The sequence below is a fragment of the Triturus cristatus genome, unplaced genomic scaffold (assembly GCF_964204655.1).
Source record: "Triturus cristatus unplaced genomic scaffold, aTriCri1.1 SCAFFOLD_105, whole genome shotgun sequence".
In the NCBI taxonomy this organism is placed as follows: Eukaryota; Metazoa; Chordata; class Amphibia; order Caudata; family Salamandridae; genus Triturus; species Triturus cristatus.
The window spans coordinates 2,345,041-2,363,640 of NW_028187897.1; the positions used below are offsets into that span (position 1 = coordinate 2,345,041).

Genomic DNA, 18,600 nt, shown 5'->3' on the forward strand with positions numbered 1-18,600 from the left:
GGCTCTAAGGCTATTTTAAAGTCCCTATTATAATCCTCTCTCAAAGGTTACTCCAGTCCTTAAGGGTTATATCGCCATTCTTTAAGAGTTCATATTCTCCATCTCAGTCCCTGAAGTTCAATTAGAGCTCTCTCTCTCTCTCTCTCTCTCTCTCTCTCTCTCTCTCTGATAAGGATTGGTGATGTTCCTATTGTACATCCTCCCTCTCCACTGCCCACACTTGCTCAAAACAAAGATTTCCCAGGCAAAGATAATTACTGCTTTCATGCACAATCCTCTCATGACATCTCTTTGAAGATTTTATAGGAATTAGCTCCTCCTTCCTTCTTTTCCCTCCTCCTCTTTCCAGTGGCGTCACTAGGGTTTGTGTCACCCAGTGCGGTAACTCATGGTGTCACCCCCTCACGACTTACCCCGTGATGGACCTCCTCCGAGTCCACCAGTGCCAAATAACGGGATGCATGCCTATAGTTCTCAACCAGCTCTATTTAAATAAATAATGATAATGCCGGCCTACTTACTTTTACACCCTTTATGTAATGGGGGAATGAGCTACAGGTATAACTGTAGGGAATCTTAAATCAGTTGCAGGTTGCCCTGGAATGGTCGCTACCTGTATCAATTAGAAAGCAGCACATATAAGGCAATGTACTCAATCGTGGCTCAGCAGGTCAATGCAGCTGCTAAAAAGATGTGTGTGCAAACCTGAAATTAGAGTCAGTGAAAGACGCCAGCTCTCCTTTTCTGCCTCCCCGCACGGAAAAGGGTACCACAGAGTCCAGCAACTGGGAGAGTTATTATTTACACTATATGAGGTGGGGTGCCCTGGAAGCATATTTAAAAGCAAAAAGTAATTAGTCACGTCAGCACCCCTCTATTGAATGTATTTGCTTTCTTTCAGTGGAAGAGTTACTCACTTGGTTCTCGTTTCATAGGAGTTTTTTTTAGCTTTTGAAGGTGGCCGTATCTTTATGATGCTTACAACCCCTGTGTTAATGTAATAATAAGAAAAAGTCTGACTGTTTCAGCTGAATTTCATCGGAAATGTGTTTGCATTGGTTGTTTCCCTGCTTGAAGAATTGAGCTTTCTGCAATGGATCCTATGCATAGTTTGGGAAATATAGTTGCTACTAAGCACTATAAACAAAAGATGTTGTTATCTAAGGTTGAAAGGCCGAGTCATTCATGCCGGGATTCAAAGAGTGACCTGCAAATCACCGCACGTATGAGCGGCGAGCGTTTAAGTCACCCAGCCAGCTTGCCGCATGCAGTAGCTCCCCTGGCCCTTGTGCCATGCCAGAGTTTGTACTCTGCGTTCAAGCGTTGCTCCGCATGTTCAAGTGAGGGCTATTGGCTTTGACAGGGCCCCCTTTCCAAGCCTGCCTGAAAGCCGCTGCAGCCCGGGACCCCTGAAATCCCAGCCTGCATCTTGTCCCTATTGGTTCCTGCACCCTTAACGTTCAGCCCTCAGGAGACCCATGAACCTGCTCCCTTCCTCTCACAATGAAGTTTCCTGCATTTCCTATGTGGTGCGCCCATTATTCCTGGTCACATACCTGCCTGCCTGCTGTTTGCAGCCCTTCCGTTTCTCTGTCCTGCATACTGTCCGAGGATTGCGCTACAGGCTCCTTCCTCCTCTTAGCTTCACCAAAATACCTCTGTGTGGTGGGAGCACCCTTTCCACCCATTTGGAAACACCTCCGCCTTTCTTCTAGATGCCTGCTGTCAAAGTGGATCCAAGTTCTTTGACTATATACTCGTGAACCTCTTTACATTCCACTAAAATCATTAATTGAATACATTTGGTATGCATGATATGAAAAGAACAAGAAAGGGAACGAGACATAATATCAACATTATTTTCTGGTAATTCCATTACCCTGAGTCTACACTTCTTGTTCTGATCATTGCACTTGCCCGTCTACCCTTAGGGTGTTCAGACGTGATTTTAGTGGAAGCCAGGCACGGGAGGTCAATAAGAACTTGGCATTGACAGGAAGAAGCAAGGTGTAGTGAGGGAGTATATATATCCACGTGACTAACGGTGGATCCTGTTTGTTCTTACTTATTCTTTACGAATTTCAGAGTGGAGACGTGCCTGGGAGAGATAAATCTCTCATATGTAGTGATAACAACAAAGCAGTATGCATTCGGACTAATGGAGTTACCGGTAATTCCTTTTAACATTGCTCAATATTTTTCATGGAAAACAATTAGGGGCGTTCTCAAATGACAAGATAATCGCATCTGATTAGAGCACCTCTAAGAGCAGATACTTTGGTGTCACTGCTAAGTCCGAAACACGTCTGGTTAGAGCGCCTTTAAGAGCCGATCATTCTTGACTTCCAAGTCCAAACATGCATACAGTGAGATGAACCTAGAATGTCAACAGTAGCTTTGACTGAAAAATTCATTTAAAAAGACACTCACCACGTCTCGAAATGATGGAGGAATGAATCCACAATAGACAGGAACAAAGCAACTACAAATCAGGGCCTGTGGACAGAAAAGTTATTGCGGAATGTAACATACAACATTTATTTAAAAAATCAACATACAACGATACATGTCGGGTAACTATGTATCGTTTGGTGTGTATTTCATGCAGCAGACTTACAGCAGTCTAAAGGGACCTAATGAATGGGCCGCATTGACAACCCAGCACAATTCTATGTTTGAAAGACAAGCATGGGGAAGATCTATAAGAATGCCATTCATCCATGCATCTCCGTCTCACATCTCTCCACCTTCCCCTTGCACGCCATCACACTATCCTGACCTTTCACTGGCCACCAACCTCCATCACAGTTCCAACACTTACATGGCACCTCTGGCTACCTTGGTCAGATCCCACGGCATGAACTTAATCTCCTATGCAGATGACACTCTGCTCATCCTCTCACTCTCCTCAGACCCGAATAACACCAAATCCGAATTCCACAGGTGCATGACCAGCATTGCAAGCTGGATGTACCGTAGATGCCTCAAACTCAACACAGAGAAAACATAAATACTCATCTTTGGAAACAATAAATCCTTGTGGGACGACTCCTAGTGGCCCACAGAACTCGGCCTGGCACCCACAGCCACAGATCATGCAAGAAACCTTGGAATAAAATTCGACAGCAAGCTCGCAATGAAGGAAGCAGATAAATGCTGTCTCAACCTCCTGCTTTCTCACCCTGCGCCTCCTCAGAAAAATCTTCAAATAGCTCTTCTTCAACATCAGACACACAGTCACCCAGGTCCTCATCACCAGCCGCCTGGGCTACAGCAACTCCCTCTACGTGAGAATCACAACTCAACTTCTTAACAGACTCTAAACCATCCAGAGCACAGGAGCTGGGCTCATCCTCAACCTCCTGAGGAGGACCCACATCTCCCCACACCTCAAAGTCCTACATAGCTCCCCGTCAGCAAACGTTGCCAGTCCAAATTACTCCCCCACGCCTACAAAGTTGTTCATAACAAGGGTCCAGCCTACCTCCACCCCAGGGTGAACTTCTACAAACCCACCCAGAAACTGCGCTCCTCGCCTCTCTTCCTGGCACACACCCTCCGCATCTACTGAAGCAAGAGCGGTGGCTGACCCTTCTCACACCTGGCAGCCAAGTCCTGGCACGACCTCCCCCTCCACCTCCACACATCACCCACCCTACAAGAGTTCAAGAAAGACCTGGCTCTTTGACAAATTTAGCAGCAGCACCCTCCGCCCCCAGCCCCTGAATACCCTCAGGGGTGATAAGCAGAGTTTTCCAAATCCTATTTGATTGATTGATTGTCCGTTCCTATTCCCATACATGGCTGCATAATCTCTGACTCCCCCCCAACCCCCCCTTTTCCCTACTAGATCTGCTTCACAAGTCCTTGCCCATGTGTTACACTCCTCTTTGTTACAAACCCTTGACCCAAGCCTTGCTTTTCCACCAAGCCCTCATAAATAGGAGTCTCTCCAGCTCCCAGTCTTGTTCCCCAATTTGTCTACCTTCATCTCCTGATAGAGGGATGGCAGAAGAGAACATTATCATCAACTTATATTGTAGGGGGCCAGGCAGGGAGGAGTTCGAAATAAAGGCAATGCTGTGACTTGTAAAACCAAAGAAGTGTGTTTTCCATTGCATCTGTACAATAGGATTAATAAATACTGGTGAAAAGCTGATAAAAAAAGAATTGGAAAAGCCAACAGGTTGAGGTTTAACGTCCTAAGGCATGCAGAGTTATCACATCAGATGAAGACAGGCGGGCGCCAGCAGGACAAGACAGGGAGGGCTATAGCTGTCAAGTAGTTCCTCGTGCAGTTCAAATGCAAGCACTGCGTGGAGGTACAAAGCCTTGCCTAAATAGCCAATATCATTAGATGAGAGATGTTTACTTCACTGGACAGAGCAAAGTCACGATTGGCAAGGTTGAAAGAGGTGAGTGAGAGAAAGCCAACGGTTGAAAGGAGCAGATTCAAAACCCGCTCTATGTTTATTGTTAGGAATAAGTCTGTGTGCCAGCTGCGCTATTACACCTTTGGCCAAACCAGGAGATGGAATCACGCACCATCCTACTGAGTGAATCTCGGTTATTACTGTTGTCGTTTGCACCACACTCAGAAGACATCCAGAGAAACTGAGAAAGCACAGGCGGAAGCATTGTTAATTTTTGTCCTTTATAAATGTCTCCTATTGAGGCAAAATGAAGCAGACGATGTGTTGGACTTGGCCCTTGTCCCTGAATTTTTTTAAATCGCAAGTTATGTAAATGCAAATATTGAATACTGTTCAAAGATGTACGCAGACTGAGTTTTCCCATTTACACCGAAAACTTTTAAAATGGATAACCGATCTACTAGGGGAGGGGGTATTGCGCTGGCCTTGCGACCTGGCCTCACTGGCAGCTGGTCTGGTCTGACCATTCCGGGATGTGAAAGTGCGGTGTTTAAGATCTCGGTCACCCCACATTTTACACTCTCGGGGATGGTGGTTTATCGCCCCCCTGGGAGTGATGTGGCGTTTAGAGCGGCCTTCCCCGACGTGGTTAGTTCCTTGGTGGTAGGTTGTTCTAATTTCTCGATTTTGGGCGACCTCAACTTACATCTTGAGAACCCTACCTCCCCCTCGGTTAGCGGTATTCTTGCCGACCTGGAGGCCCTTCAACTGGTGCAAATGGTTCGTCAGTCTACCCATTCAGGCGGCCATACCTTAGATCCTTTTTTCACCAATTTGGCAGACGCGGTTGTCTCCGCCGTTACACCTCTTGGCTGGACGGACCACTCTTTGGTTACCATCTGCACCCCTTTGCCAGGAATGGTTATTGTTCCCCCGGCAAAGCTGGTTACAAGGCGGCAATGGAGTAAATTACGGCTGGAGGACTTACATCGTGTCCTCGCCGAGGAGCCTCTAGAACCTGCGATGCTGGTTGATTCAGGTTACGAGAAGTTCTGCTCCTGGATCTCCAAGGCGCTTGACGCCCTTATCCCTATTGCCGCTTGTAAAGTCAGCTCCAGGGACTCTAGTCCGTGGTACGATGGTGCCTTACGTACTCTCAAGGGTGGGTGTAGGCGAGCAGAGAGGGCTTGGCGGAAGGCGTGCGATAGCGGGAGGAAAGCTTTTTATCTCGCCTCCGTCAAAGCTTACCATCGGGCTGTTTGCCAAGCTCGGGCAGCTTACTACGCTACTGAATTTGGCAACAGCTCCAACCCCTCTAAAACCATCTTTAAAGTGATGAAGGACCTTTTGGCAAAGCGTGCCTGTATCACGACGACTGGTTCCACCTCTCACTGTGAGGCTCTTGCTCGATTTTTCCTGGAAAAGGTCGAAAACATCTATCGGACGTTCCCTTGTACAGGGCCTCCGGCAGAGCCTCCGATCAATATCTATGGTGGTACCACCTTGCACGTGCTGCCCCCGCTGACATCAGAGGGGTTTGACCTCCTGGCCCTGCAGGTCAAATCAGGGTCCCCCGCTGATCCCCTCACTGCGACTCTTTTTAGAGAGCAGTCGTTTGTGGGACGGGCCGTGGTTCACTCCCTGATTAACATCTCGTTGGAATCAAGCACGGTACCCGCTAGCTGGAAGCGGGCAGTGGTTTCTCCCATCTTGAAGAAGCCGTCCCTGGATCCAGAGAAACCTGAAAACTATAGGCCCATCTCCTTACTTCCGTGGCCGACTAAAGTGTTGGAGGCCCATGTCAACAAAGTTCTTTCTGCCCACCTTATCCATGCTAACATCTTGGATCCCACCCAGAATGGGTTCCGTGCTGGACACAGCACGGAGACCGCCCTCCTCTCCATGGCTGAACATCTTCGCACGGTGATGGATGCGGGACAGACAGCAGCGCTCGTCTTACTGGACTTGAGCGCCGCGTTTGATACTGTTTCGCATCCTATCCTGTTGCATCGCCTGGAGGAGATTGGGCTGGGTGGACCTGCCCTCCAGTGGTTCCGGTCTTTTCTAGACGATCGTTTCTTTAGCGTTGCCATTCCACCGTTCCAGTCCCAATTCCATCCTTTGAAGCAGGGGGTGCCGCAAGGATCCTCGCTGAGCCCCACGTTGTTCAATCTCTACGTGAGACCGCTGGCTGAGGTCGTCAAGCAATGGGGCATGACTATGGTCTCATATGCTGACGACACTCAGCTAGCGGTTACGATCAGCGGGGATGCCGACCGGGATGCCCCCAGGTTTCAGAGTGGACTTGGGGCGGTGGCGAGCTGGATGAGGAACAACTGTCTCCAGCTCAACGCTAAGAAAACAGAGATCATGATCGTAGGTAAGAGATCGGAGCTATGGGGGGACAGGTGGTGGCCTGTGGAGCTGGGGCCGGCCCCCCTTCCGGTTACGGAATTAAAGAACCTAGGAGTATGGATGGACCCCTCCCTCAGCTACGTTGGCCACACGAAGAAAATCGCGGCCTGTTGCTTTGGTATCTTACGGTCGCTTCGCCCTGTTTTGAAGTTCTTTGACCATCGCACCAGGCAGCTGATTGTCCAGGCGACAGTGTTATCTCGCCTGGACTATGCCAGCTCTCTTCTGGTAGGGTCCAATGTGGCTGAGGTCACCCGCCTCCAACGTGTTCAGAACTCTGCAGCGAGAGCTATTGTTGGCCTACCCCGTTCTTGTTCTGCCTCCAGCACATTGAGATCACTGCACTGGCTGCCTATCCGGGCCAGAATTCAGTTTAAAGTGCTGTGCATGGCGTTCAAGATTTTGAGGGGGGTAGGCCCTTCTATTCTTGCGGATCTTTTGTCCTGGTATGTGCCTGCTCGGCCCCTGAGATCCTTGGGTCAGGCACTCACTGTGATTCCCCGATACAGGTTGTGTCGGGCTGGTGGCCGTTCTTTTCGGGTCAGAGCAGCCGAGTTCTGGAACTCCCTTCCTGTAGAGTTGCGCCTGCTTGATGATCTTTTAGTTTTTCGCAAGGCCTTAAAAACCTTTTTGTTTTAATAAATTCTCTTTCCTCTTTTCTGTTGTGTTGCTTGTGGTGTTGCATTTTTACCTGCCGTGCGCCTGGACGCCCCTTTGCTGGGGCAGCAGTGCGCATTACAAATGTATGTAACATAACATAACATAGCTGTGTGGTTGCCCCGTCTGACTGAGCTGGGTTACCAGTCTAGTTGTTATTTCCCAGCAACCCCAGCATTTGGAGGGAAACCTGGCACCCAGGGTGCTCTACCCCTCCCCCTAGGCCAGTTAGAACCAGTTTCCCCAGACGCTTCTAGAAGCTTCTGGCACTGTCTGGTAGGTGGGGTGAGGGGCATATAAAGGGCGGAGCTGGGCTGCCATGTGCTCAGGCAGAGGGTGGACCTGAGAGAGAGGGGACCTGCTGCTAGGGGTTACCGCCACATGGGCCTGTGTGCTGGTCCCTGAGCTTACCTACACCCCTCTACTGTCCACAGGGTGAGGGAAAACTATAGTTGGGGCGATGCTGACCTGTAGGAACCTCCGCAGGAGTTGTAGGCGGTAGGGTTTAGCCAGGGACCTATGCCACTGGAAGTGACAGGGCTTAGGCGCTGCCTTTTAAGTTGAGTGAGGGATCCTGAACTAACCCACTGATCTGGCCCAGAAGGAAGAGAACCCAGGGACGACCTGCAGAGACTACTTAGTGTGCCGTCAGCCACCAACTCAACTTCCCCCCCTCAAGAGACACTCAACCAAGGGCGCAGGAACCAGCAAGCGCCTCGTGGGACCCTGACTGCAGTCCCGGCGGAAGGAGAGCGCTATATTCGGTGGGCACTACATTTTACTGGACTGTGCTCTGCTGGTGAGTGCTGCAATCCCAGCTGCCGGCCCCCCTCTAGCTTGTTCTGCTCCTGACGTGTGGCCTGCCACCTCTCCACCTACCTGCCCCGAGCTGGGGCGTCACTGTGAGAGAAAGTGGGCGCTGAACGAATCGCTTCCCCCCCAGCTACACGCCAGCCCTTAATTTCTGCCACCCCCGTCGGGGAACCCAAAAAGAAATAGCTCACCGCCGTGAGATTGTCCCCTGCCATCACCGGAGCCCGCGGAGAAGCCCGGGGCCCCGTCGCTGCCGTCGCAGCCGAGGTCACGCAGCCCCCAGGGCGGAGAAGGCCGCCGGAAAGCAGGGAAGGCCTCGTTAGGCCGGGACGTCTTGCCGAGGCCGCGTAGACCTGAAGCCCACGGCTCCTGTCACCTGACGGGGGCGGTCTGCCAAGCGCCGCCCCCGCCGCTTCGCGATTCGCTGAGTGGGCCGCGCCCCTGCAGGCCGCGCTGACATCGGCGGCTGCGGGCGTGACGGGCCCTGACCTCCAGTGGAGGAATTCATGCAATCCCGGGCAGCCTTCGGCCCAGATACCGCCGGGCAGCGCACGCGACTGGCAGGAGAGGCTCCAGGAGCCGGGAGCCCTCCCGCCAAGAAGAGACCGGCGTGCGAGGCCACCGGAGGCGCCGGTGGCCCCGCGAAGTTCCGTCTCCCGCCCGGGGCACCGTCAAATCCCCCGACATCGCCGGAGAGCCGGCATCCACAGCGGGAGAGGCTCCAGGAGCAGCGAGCCCTCCCGCCGGGAAGACACCGACTGCCAGAGCCAGGAGGAGACCCGACAACCAGGTAACCCCCGGGGAGGAGGGCAGAAGGAGGAGGAGGCCCCGAGTTCGCCCCTCCCCTGGGGGAAGCTACCGAAGGGACCCGAAGGCTCTTGCGCAGCCCAGAACCCTTGCCATCGCCCCCCTCTCGCCCTCTGAGGGGCTTAGTGACTGCGCTCCGCGCCAAGTACTTCGGGGGACATCGAGACAGCGCCCCACACTGCTACGGTGGGAGAAGCTGTTCACCCCTGACTGTTACAGGCCCTCATTAGGCCTACGGGAGGAGCGACCGCCTGGGGGAGCCTAGGGTATGCCCTAGGTGAATACCAAGCTTAATGCCCCGATGGAGCGCTTTGATAAATGAGAGGTGTAGCGCTTTGACCAATTAGATGTGTAGCGCTTGGGTTCCATGCCATATTTAGCGCTGGGGGAATTATTGCCATGTGTAACGCTTTAGGGAAATGCAATGATTAATGCTCTACTGAAATGCCCAGTTTAGCGCTGTATTGACTGGTACTGTTTAATGCTTAACTGCCATGTTTGGAAGCGCTAATGAAGTGCTATGTGCAGCGCTATGTTCATATGCCAAGTTTTGAAGCGCTAATGCATTGCTATGTACCGCGTTCTGCGTAAAGGCTGTGTTTGACGCTTTCCAGGATCGCCAGGTGCCGCACTTTGATTCCATACCAGGTTGATGTGTTAATGAACTGCCCAATCTATTCCTGGTGAAATGCTTTTGATCCTAATGTTGATCTAGATAAAACTGATTGGTTTTGTTCAACCTACGGTTGTGGTGTCAATTATTGCGTGCGTTTCCTGTCTCAGTGGATGTGTGTGCTGTATGGTCACTTTACACGTAAGCCTTTGGGTGCCTACCTGCTCGAGTCACGTTACCCCCAGAGGGCCTGGTGACCCCCGGTCCTACACGATGTTAACAGGAAGTGAAGGTTATTAGCTTCACAATTATCAGTAATTTTCTGAAATGTACTTAAATTATGCACAGGAGTGGAAAGCGATCTAGTAGCTTATTATCAGGCATGCCCGGAGAATGACTTTGTGGTTCTAGGTGATCCATTTAGATGTTTTCAAGCAAAGCACGCACAAGTCCACAGGTACCCTGACAAACATTAGCCCTTTAACCATGTGAGGAATATTATGGTCATGGTTCACTCATCATAGGGCAGCTGGAGCAGAATCACAAAAGCTCAAACCTGAGATTTTAGAATGAAAGTTTATTTTTGTGTATGATAGTAATATTTATTTAATTGTTTAGTCAATTAAAACCATTACACTGTAACTCATTAAGTATCATGAACAATTACTTTACTTTCTATCTAACACATTGTTCCAGCATGTTTTGTCAAATTGTTTTCCTATAAAGGAACGTACCAATAAAATCTTTAAATAATTATTTAAAAACGGATGTTAAAATCATGAATGCGCTGGTCTGGCGAGACTTATTGAGAGGGCTCCAAAAAGTGCTACCAGGCCAGCCTAGAGCTACAGTGCATGTGCGCGGGCGCGCACGCCGCGCTTGACCGCGATTACTTTCACTTTCGCGGCCTCTTTGATGTTTCATCGCAATCGCGATCACTGTCGCGGCCAGAAGGCCGCTTGTTTTCGTTTGTTAAAGGCTGCTGATTGTCCCGCCTTTAAATGAGTTTTGACTTTGGGAGCAACTGTCCCCGTCACATGTCCCCTTATTGTTAGCTTTACTTCTCGTGTGTTTGCTGCACCATTTTCTTTTTTTTATCAATTGGTCCTGTGAAGTTTATTGTTGTTTGCCTGCCTCTACTTCTATGTGTGTCGCTTCATCCTTCTTCACGGCCGCAACGCATACCTATCAGAGTCGGTCATCAAAGGCAGTTTCAATTAAAAAAGAAACACAGCAACCAGCAACAATAACCCCCGCTTAGTGCAATAAGCAAGTCTCCCGCACAAGTACACATTGTGTGCTTCCTCATTTCTTTTGTCCCCCCCCCCCCCCCCCCCATATCCACGTCTTTCCTCACTACCGGTTGTCACAAAAAAGTCTAACAACAAGTACGGAAAGAGTCCCCCTCAGCAGCCCAGTGGAGACGATGAAATAGCTAGCGCCTGCTCTCAAGAGCAGAACAGTAGTTCACACGCTTTCTTTCAGGTGAGCCTGCAGGACACTCGGTTTCCAGCTTCTCCTGCCAGCCTGCACCCTGCACCCAACAACATCCCGGCCCACCGTGTGCCCTTGCCACACTCACTCTTGTCCTGTGCCTTGTGCATTGACGAATAGTACTCCACACCCTTGCAGCTGCCACCCATCCTCCACCGCCCTCCCGTTATGCGAACTTTCAATGCTCACAGCTTCCGGACACTTTCCCTCTCCAGCAAAGGTGATGTCTTCTCTTTTAAATGCGCCCTCTGCCCTCTCCAACAGGTCTTTACATTGCTGTGGAGTCTGCGCGCTGTCAGCTTGTGACTGGGGCTTATACACCACTCAATTCATGCCACACAATTTCTTAATAAACAACTCAAATCCAACCCACATAATTCCACTCTTCACCACAAACATCCACTCCACTCCCTAACACATGGGTAAAAGATATGGACATTAACATCACCAATAGCTCTCGGATTGGTAGTTAATTTGGCATGACTACATCATCGTTCCTTATGTTTTTTGCAGGGGTCGGGGGAAGTTTGTTTTCCTCTCTAGTTTATGTATGCTGCAAGTGCTATGCGCAGAGTGTGCTGTATGCATCTTGTGTACAGCATGATTTTCATAAAGTTCAGCTGGAGTACTGACATCGGTTTACGTCGTGTGCCGAGTAAAATACATGGCCAGGATGTGCTGCAGTAGTATATAAAGTTTAGTGTGCGCCATCTGCCTTATGTGCACTGCATTGTGAGAGCCGCATGGTGCACGCAGTGTTTCCTCTGCAGAATATGCAATATGCGAAGGGTAGGATCTAACTAGAGTTTGTGAATGGCGTTTCGTTAGCTTGATGTAGAGTGTGTGTCCCTTCCCTCTCTAACTACTGAGAGCGATGGGCTGGCTCTCCTTATGCCGCGGACGAGTGTGCATTGTTCAATCATACACTAAACATTTTTTATATTAAATCCTTTTTTAATAAGGTCGTTCAATTATACATAATCTCATATCAATTATGGGCAAGGTTACAAAAATGCTTATAACGGGTTTTGTATTACAACTTTGCAACCTGCTGCACACAAGCCCCACTACTCTAAAACACAGCTTTAAACACATTAGCAAAGTCAATAGCTCTGTCTAAACACTTAAGGTTCCAAAGGCGAGACCTATTGGCTTTGCCAATGCTTGTTTATTTTTCTGTTCTTGCTCCTAAATTTCCTGCTAACACAAATTGTTGATTGATCCACTTTCAGATGCGCTGAGTCTCCGGCATAGTTTTATGAATGCGCCTTTACATTGATATATTTGGTTGAACAATCCAAACTCTAAGAGCACTTGGCCTGGGGAGGCTGATTTTAGGATATTGAACACAGGTTTATATAATCTCGTTTGTATTTTATTTAAGATTTCTACTTCTCGACCTTTCAGCGTTTCCATGCCGTAAGTCACTATTGGCATTAGTTGTGCGCGCATTACTGTTTCTTTTTTAATAATTTAAAGCCATAGGTTAGGGATTGAGCTTTTGCTTGCATTGCTTCTGAATGTTGTTCAGCTTTCATTTGGTGCTCCACGTTAAATCCCAGGTATTTGTATGTATTGACTACTTCGACTTTTTTCCTTTCTAGGAACCATGAGGGCTTCTTGTTAGTTGAGTCAACCAGCTGTACTGCTTTCGTTTTTTCCAAGTTTAACTCTAGCCCTTATTTTTAGGGCCGTCATGCTACGTTGCAATTAAGTGTATGAAGTTTTTGGTGCTAAAGCATCAGGGACACAAACAAAGAAACAGAAATGGGATCCTGCAAGGTGTGACACAGAACATTTGGTATATCCACAGGCAAGTTTGTGTACCCTGTTGCTGCTGAAAGAACAGGCTATGAGAAACCTTAGGTTTTGGTATGTACAATGTTGGTCATGGAGTCTGAAGGAGAGGAGTTCTCAGTATTGATGGATGTATTTAAAATGAATAATGCACAAGTTTCCATTTGAGGTAAGCTCCCCTGTTTGTATACAGCAGAACATCCATTCTGCATGTGTAAGGGGTGTATCTAGGACCTCCTTCCATTTGTCCCTAGGGGGATTTCTGAGCTGGACCTTGTTGGATTGTTATGTCTTATAGAGCATAGTAACTAAGTTCTGTCTAGTTGGGGTGGTCAGAAGCATCTGCATCACTAACCATGCTGGGGGTTCCTCCGGAAATTCTGAACAGGGGGGCACAGCTCACTGTTTTCAATGATGTGTTCTTGATCTTGGCAACAGACTTGAAGGCAGATTTATCAAGAATTTTAGTACAAAGTCAAGCAAAGTGACAGAAACCAGCGCAAAGTCTTCATAAAGTATTTGCTTTCCAGCGCAAACCTTTTTTTGCACTGAAATGAAAAGTCCCACTAAAAGCAACACAAATAGCACTTTTCCCTGCTTTGCATCAAGGGAGCTTCTAATGGGTGGTCCATGTGTGTTCCTACACTACCACCCATGGTTTCTGATTCAAAACTGTATCTACTATAATTGGTAGACAGGTCTTTGTGCCAAAAAGTAATGCCTATGTTGCATGTGCATGCTTTGTTCTTCTCGTGCTTGTTTACATACAATATTTACCAGACTTATTTTAGTATCCTCATCAATATTTGTTTCCCTTGCTTCTTTTTCTTTTCCTCCATATCTCTCCCATCACCTCTTTCATTTCCAAAATGTGTGCCCAAGGTTATACGCTAGCTCCTCCGCAATGTTTTTGGGCAGCAGGTAGTTCACCTTGCATGACTTGGTAGGAATGGAAAGCATATTTGTTGAATTATATAGAAACTTTAGATGTTAATGGTAAGATGAAAGCATGTGAAAAAAGGCATATTTTTACACTCCTTGGATCCTGAAGGACTTAAGGCATTTAATCAATTGCCAAGAATGGAGAGTGAAGGTGATAGAAATGTTTTTGAAAAAGCTATATCTGATTTTGATCGCTACTTCTCTCCAAAAGTGTGCATCGGTATTTCTAGATATAAGTTTTTCCAAAGGAAACAGCACACAGATGAATCAGTTGACAGTTATGTATCCGCTCTTAAGACATTGTCTCTTGATTGTAAGTTTGGTACTCTGCAGGAGGACCTTATTACAGACTAAGTCGTTATGCATGTCAATAATTCCACCATTCAAGAGAGACTTTGGATTAATGGGGACTATAATCTTGAAAGTATTTGAGCTAATGTGAGGAAATCTGAATTGTCATGCACGAGCGCTAAACAAGTTAAAGGTGATGCAAGCAATAGTAGTCATGAAACTATTGCTAAAGTGAGTGGAAAATACACTAATAAGAGTGAAGAGTCTAGAAAGAAAAAACAATTTAATCCCAGTAATGGGAAATTCGCTGATGACAATAAAGAAAATTGGAGGTGCTATAGGTGCAATAGCAAGTCACATCTTGCTAATTACAAATTATGTCCAGCCATTAAGCATAAGTGTGCTAACTGCAGTGTCACTGGTCATTTTGCAAAGGTATGCAAAAATGGTAACAATAACAAGGTCATATGCATTAACTAAAGTGAGGGTAGCGATGACGAACAGCCTAACAGTAGTTCCTTTGTACTTAATATTAAGGATACTAGCCCTGCTATTCTCAACATTGACAACACCCTTATAAGGAAAAACCTGTTTGCAACATGATTATTGGTGGAGTAGAAATTAAAATGTATGCAGACTCAGGTTCGCCTTATTCAATTGTGAATGAGGATGTGTGGAAATCGCAATTTGTCAAAAGTTTAGGGAATGATTTAGAAATTTCTGACATAAATCCTGAGGTCTATTCTGGTGAGAAGACTGAAATTATTGTTTTTAGAACCTTAATTTTCAGATTTAATAACCGCCATTGTAAGAAAGGGCCCTCAGTCCTTAGTTGGTTTGAACAAGGGAAACTTGACATCATCCTTAGCCCTAATAGTTCTGAGTCCGTCATGGTTATCAATGACCAAAATGGTAGAGGGGATCTCATGTTAAAAAAATTCCGAGAAGTTTTCAGAACTGAAATTGGTAAATTTGTTAATTTCAAACAGATGCTCTAGTTAGTGAGGGCATCATTGAAAGGATTGAATCCTCTGAATGGGTTTGACCCATCTTAGTAGCCAGACGTGCCAACGGCAAAATTAGGCTCTGCATAGACTTGCGCCATCTTAATAACAATATTGTAGTGGATCAATTCCCCTTACCCTGTATCTCAGAAATGTTAGCTACCGTTGTGGGGGGGTCACAATTGTTTCTACTATCGAGCTGTCTGCGGCCTACCACCAAATTGAGTTGCATGAGAAAAGCAAAGACCTGACGGCATTCATCACACCATTTGGCTGTTTCAGATACAACAGGATGCCTTTCGGTCTAGCCTCCACGGCAGCTATTTTCCAGCGTGTCATGCAAGATCTATTGAGCAAATGTAAAAATGCTGTATGTTTTCAGATTGACATCCTGGTATTTGGTGCAGTGATCAAGAGCATAACTTAGCCTTAGAAAACATCCTGAATGTGCTCAGTGATCACGGTTTAACTATCAAACTTTCAAAATGTAAATTTGCTGTACGAACTGTCACCTACCTAGGGCATGAACTTTGTGAAGAAGGAATAAAACCCAAAACTGATTTAGTAGAAGCTATACGATCTGTGCCACATCCTCAATCTAAAGATGATGTCAGATCCTTCCTAGGATTGACAGAATGTATTCTAAATATGTTCCACACTTTTCTTGTCGTACATTTAATATTAGACAATTAGTGAAGAACAAGAACAAGTTTGTGTGGTCAGATGAGTGCGAAAAAGAGTTTCTAGATGTTAAAAAAGCCATTTGTGATGCTACTGCTCTGTGTGGTTTTGACCCTTCACTCACATGTATCATAACCACAGATGCCAGCTCTAAGGGTTTAGGTGCTGTGCTGGCACAAAAATCTGAATCAGGTAAGGAATTCATCATTGCACATGCATCCAGAGCACTAACGCCTGCAGAAGAGAAATACTCTACTATTGACAGAGAAACATTAGCATGTGTTTGGGCTTTGGAACACTTTAGAGTCTTTGTCTGGGGCAAAGAATGCTTGATAAGAAGTGATCACAAACCTTTAGTGCGCTTGTTGACCACGGAAGGCATGCTTAAAGCATCTGCTTGCATAGCTCACATGTCAATGAGGCTTCAAGATTTCGTCTACACTATTCTGTATGTCATTAGCAAGGAAAATGTCACTGCTGATTTCCTGTCCAGGATGCCTTTACCTATCAAGGAAGATACCATCAATGAATGGAATGAATTTCAGATTGAGTTAATGCATGACGAAGACACTATGCCCATTGACAAGTCTGCTTGGTGTGAAGAGTTTTCAAAAGATGAAGTGATGAAAAAGGTTAAAAGATACATCTTGTGTGGTTATCCCAACAAGAATACCATTGATTCCGATCTTAAGTGTTAATGGGAAGTAAGAGACGAGTTATCCTGCATGGAAGGAGTGATCAGAAGGGGTGACAGAGCTATCCCACCTAGCAATTTAAGACACAGCATCGTTCTACATGATCATGAGGGTCACAGTGGCATTGTGAGAACTAAACAAACTGTTAAGAGAAGATTTTGGTGGCCAGGTGTGGACATTTTTGTTGAACATGTGGTTAGAAATTGCATCACATGTGCTAACTCAGATAAGTCCCTCAAAACTCTCAAACATAACATTGGAGACCATACTATTCCTGACAATCCATGGAACACCATCGCCATGGGTCCTGTCGGACCTAGTTCTAAATTCATTATCGCTACTATTGACATTTTCTCAAAATGGCCTGTTGTCAAAATTGGTAGAGTAGGTTGACACTGATGCGGTCTTAACCTTTTTGGATGAGACCTTCACAGAGGAAGGTTTACCTGTGCGCCTAATCATCGATAATGGCTTTCAGTTTTTATCCAATAAGGCTAAAAACTATTTCAAAAGGGATGGTAATCAGTCACTGTACCATGCCCTTATACAATCCCAGTGGCAACGGTGTCATTGAGAGATTCAATAGATTTCTCAAAAGCGCCATACAAATTGCAGGCGCTGACAGTAACAAATGGGAGTTGCAGATCTTTAAAACCATCAGGATGTACATAACCACCATCAATGAAATGACTGGTTGTTCTCCCTTTGAAGCTATGAGAGGTAGGTTACCTAGGACCAAGTGCAACCCATCGTGGTTGGCCCCATCTTCATCCTCTAACTTAGATTTAGAAGCTGTCAAAGAAAGAATTGCAAGAACTCATGCCATTAATAAAGAATATTTTGACAAAAGGAAAGGGTCCAAACGTGATCCCATTGTTAATGGTGGCGTGTTGGTAAAGATAAAGAAACCTTGGAGGGTAAAAAAGGGAGAGAGCCAATACATAGGTCCTTTCGAGATCAAAGAGGTACTAAAAAACTCTGTGGGACTATCTAATGGCAAAGTATGGAATTTGAGCAGAACAGCTCTTCTCAAAGCTGACAAAAATGTATATCAGAAATGATGGTTCTATGTCTGAGGGAAACAAGCAAAACATCGATAATACAAATAATTCAGGGTCACAAGATCATTTTTTTGTGATGAAGACTTTGTTGAAACTTCCAGTATTGTTCCAGGTATTAGCAATGTACCCTGTAATAAGGAATGTACTGAGCTGTTGAGCAAACGTCCTCGAAAAAACCTGGATGGATGTCTGACTTTGTTTCTCTCATCAAAAACAAACTTGTAAAATAATTTGTTTTTTTATGTATTACTTTTATTTTCATTTTATTTTCTCTTTCTTGCCTTTCATTTTTTTCATTAAAGGGGGCAGGTGTGTCGCATGCGCATGCTTTGTTCTTCTCGTGCTTGTTTGCATGCACATGCCATACTTGTCATGTGCATGTTTTGTTTACTCTTGAATGCCTTGGTCCAAGGCCAGATCATGATGTCCTAGAATAGAGCATCTAACCGAGCCTGTGAGCCAAGGGGGGGGACAGTTGTCTGGAGCCTACCGGAGCTGGAAGACTTGTAACCGGTGGTGCTTCTATGTCCTGGAATAAACCTCCACAACTTGCCTCCACTAATACTTGGCAGCCTACTTGAGGCAAGTGTTCACAAGGAGATATGTTTTCATCTGTAAATGATTTCATTTCTCCTGTCTTTTCTAACATTGCAGCTGAGCTGCAGTGTGCAGTAAAAATCCAACGGGTGAAAAGTTTTAAAGTTACGTTAACCATTGCATTGGATGCTGAAAGGGCACTCTTCCAATAACAACAACAGTGCTAGACCTCACACACACCTCTGCACTGTAGTGCAAGCCTGTTTGTGCCCCAATGTGAAGGAAGAAATCAGCAGCTTCATATCTTAGTATATGTGCCTCTCTGAAGCTCTATCCTCCTAGCAGAACACAGCACCCTAACTTTGGTTGCTGCAACGCATTGCGTTAAAAAACAATACATCTGCATTCTCAAGTTCGAGT

General features: G+C 46.5%; 1 pseudogene; it reads right to left on the bottom strand.

Annotated features, from left to right (window-relative positions):
* The window catches only part of LOC146770455 (omega-hydroxyceramide transacylase-like), a 531,347-nt pseudogene that overhangs the window by 17,156 nt on the left and 495,591 nt on the right, over positions 1-18,600 (bottom strand).